This window comes from Palaemon carinicauda, chromosome 6 (genome assembly GCF_036898095.1).
Source record: "Palaemon carinicauda isolate YSFRI2023 chromosome 6, ASM3689809v2, whole genome shotgun sequence".
NCBI classification, from domain to species: Eukaryota; Metazoa; Arthropoda; class Malacostraca; order Decapoda; family Palaemonidae; genus Palaemon; species Palaemon carinicauda.
The window spans coordinates 36,893,186-36,897,015 of record NC_090730.1 but is presented as its reverse complement, the minus strand read 5'-3'; positions in this window follow the sequence as shown (position 1 = coordinate 36,897,015).

Sequence of the window (3,830 nt, the reverse complement as noted above, 5' to 3'; positions counted from 1 at the left end):
TGGGGTTAACCAACTCTATGGTATCAGTTAATAGAATTTCGGTTACTTGGGGTTAACCAACTCTATGGTACCGTTAAATTTGAGTTTCGCTTACCTGAGGTTAAACAACTCTACGGTACCGTTATATAGAGTATTGGTTATTTTGGGGTTAACTGACTCTTTGGTACCAGTAAATAAAGTTTGTTATTTGGTGTTAACCAACTTTATGGTACCAGTAAATAGAGTTTTGGTTACTTGTGGTTAAACAACTCTACGGTACCGGTAAATAGAGTTTTGGTTACTTGGTGTTAACCAACACTACAGTATTGGTAAATAGAGTTTTATTATTTGATGTTAACCAACTCTACGGTACCGGTGAATAGAGTTTTGGTTACTTAATGATAGCCAGCTTTGCGGTATTTTTAAATACAGTTTTGTTTTATTGTGGTTAACTAACTCTATAGTACTGGTAAATAGAGTTTCAGTTACTTGGAGTAACCAACTCCCCGGTACAGGTAAATAAAATTTTGGTTACTTGGGGTTAACCAACTCTATAGTACCGTTAAATAGAGTTTTTGGGCTCAAGCCATGACGTCCTAATGGAAGGTTCCTTTAGTAGCTTCCGAAGGCTATATATGACTACAGTGATATTCCCAGAGAATAAAACCAAATGTTTCACAGAATTCTAACTTCTGGCGCGAGTACCTTTAAGATTACTCTCAAGGGTATCGTATATCATCAGGGGACGTATTCTTGACACGCCACATGGCAATCTGCACCCCGAATAGCCTTTACGCCTCTAGGCTCTAGGGGGAAAGCGTGGCAGAAGAGAAGGGTAACCGCAACAAAGATTACCCTGGTTCCCCTACTACAATCGTATCAAAACCGCGCCAACTCCCTCTGGCGGTCATTCCTTTATCTGTAGCGACTCGCTACGGTGGTGTTCCCTGTCGATCTGACATTTCCGATCGATTTCTGGGAGTATTTACGCTTCTACGGCTTCTTTCTCCATCTAGAAAGTTGAGTATTGATTCTTTACAATATGTAATATAGTTCTAGCCTCGCAATGAAATTGTGTATTTCTTGTGTGCAGATCTTCGCCGATCGCCGGTGTTGCCATGGTGCTGTCGTTCTTTGTACATATGCTATTAATTAGCAGAAAGACATTCCGGTGTAAATAGCTTTTTCATTGTTATGAAAGCTATTTAGGGATTATATATTGTAAAGATATCTATAAGCATATTTTTCCCTTTCCGTGGCGATCGTATATGTCATAGTTTTGGTGATTTAGGTAACCGAAGTCTCGTCTTGTCTGGGTAACATAACATAAACAACATATACTTTCGTCATTTCCCTGGTTACCCTTGTGTATTGGTTATCATTCCTAGAGATCGATATCTCCTGGAATTATATTAACCATCATCAGTCTCACTAGAGATTTATGGGCAATCTCTCTTCCCTCAGAGTAGCCTTAGGCTACAACTCTCTGCGTCAGCCTTGAATTTCGAATTCAGGCATTACTAGCCTAGAGTTTTCTGTCTCATCCCTTAACGGCCGTCGGCAAGTTTTGGGATTCGATCAGAACCTCAGAGTATTTAGTCTTTGCCGGCAGTCGGTCAGCGGGGTGATTGTATTCCCTTACCGTCAGAACTACCGGCATAGGAGGCTAGCCCTCCCTAGACTACACCTGAAGTAGTCGAATGTTACCTTCTCCCTGTGGTCTAGTAGACTGGTCCTATGCTCGCCGACCCTAGGCTATAGAGTCGTATACTCTTGTGGCCTAGGATGACGCTGGCATTGGAACTCTGTTTCTCCCTTATTGAGATGAACGGCACGAGCTGCCGTCCCCTTAACTGTATTAGCACCTCCTAAGCTGGAGATTTAACTGCAATATATCACCGTTCGTATGACCCCACCCTGTGGCATTCATTTTCCTCATAATGATTACAATTTCTTCAGGTTATTATAAAATATTTTTAGAATGATTTATTATCGTTGACTCATTGAACTTTACATATATATATATATATATATATATATATATATATATATATATATATATATATATATATATATATATATATATATATATATATATATATATATATATATATATATATATATATATATATATATATATATATATATAACGGATTTTGAGCGAAGCGAAAAATCTATTTTTGGGTGAGATGGCCATGTCGTCCTGATGGAAGTTCCTATAGGGTAGCTTCCTAGAGTATATTACAACTACGGCGATATTCCCAGAGAATTTACCTTAAGGTACAAGAATTCTAACTCCTGGAGCGAGTATCCCTCGTGAAAGAGATATCGCAACATATCACAGGACGTATTCTTGACACGTCACATGGCAATCTGCATTCCGAACCGAGATTCGTCTCGCATGGGGCAGTTGGCAAGAAACGAATTCGGGAAAGAAAAAGGGGGAGCCGCTCCCAAGGCTCCCTATCTCCCGAATAAGCGTGCCTGGCGCCAATCCTGGCGCCATCTGTATTCCTTGTAGCGTACACGAGGTGCTACAGATACTGTATGTAGGGAGGGGTCCCACAGCCCTGTCTTAAAAAGGCAAGGGCGGGTCCATCAGGACGACATGGCCATCTCACCCAAAAATAGATTTTTCGCTTCGCTCAAAATCCGTTTTTTGGGCTCAAGCCATGTCGTCCTGATGGAAGTATACCATAGCATTACTGTATCTGTGGATTCTCAAAACGTGCCGTACTCCCCGGATGTAATTTTTCCCGGTCGACTAGACCTAGAGACCTAAGATGTTACCGTTATACATCTTTTCAACTAAATATAAACCATGTTAGAGCTTCCTGCCCCCTACAGGGAAGAGTCCTACTAGACTCTGGAAAAGTCTCGAAGAGTACATATACCTATGTATGAATACCAGGCAAGCTAATATAGTGGTCTCGCCCTATATTAAGTAAAGCATAGTTTGTAAAGAACCACTTTGTCAATATGAAATATCGACCAGTTCTCCGCACAATACTTGTATTGGACAAAGGTTTATATCCGCATAGGAGGAAACTAGTAAAACCGCCATCGTCCCCTTATGGGACGGGGTCCTCTTGTTAAGGGAAAGCATAAACCAATGCAACATAGCTTGCATGAAGGAACAATTCTATTAGAATATTTCCCAGATAAGGTACATATAATGAATGCTCAATTATACCCATAAATTGACACAGGTGAAGGAGACGCAAGGTTCTCAAGAACAAGTTCATTGACAGACAATAAACAGACAGATTAACCACAATTTTATATATATATATATATATATATATATATATATATATATATATATATATATATATATATATATATATATATATATATATATATATATATATATATATATATATATATATATATATATATATATATATATATAAGAAGAGGATAACCCAAAACTTTAAGCATAAGTATGATAGTAAACAGAACTGTTTATCTGAAATAAAACACATTAAATGCCACTTTTAAGATACCGAGGTATCAAAGTCATAAAAGTCTGTATTACAAATCAATGACATTAGCGTTAGAAACGCTCGGCCACACATGTCTGCACTTATGCTAGGTTCACCTTTGGAAATGGAACAGTCTACATGGGCAACTCAGTGCCCTCACTTAGTTTGCAGTACGGTATGTAACTACACACTCACCCTGGAATTAATCGTCCCAATTAAAACCACTGTTCCTCGCAGAGTTAAACAGTATGGTTAACGACGCGACCCACTGCTACCACAGATCTCTTTAGTTCCTCTACTTGCTTCGCATAGTGGCGAAAGAACACTCTGGAAGACTTCCAGTCAGTGTATGAACGGAGATGTTCA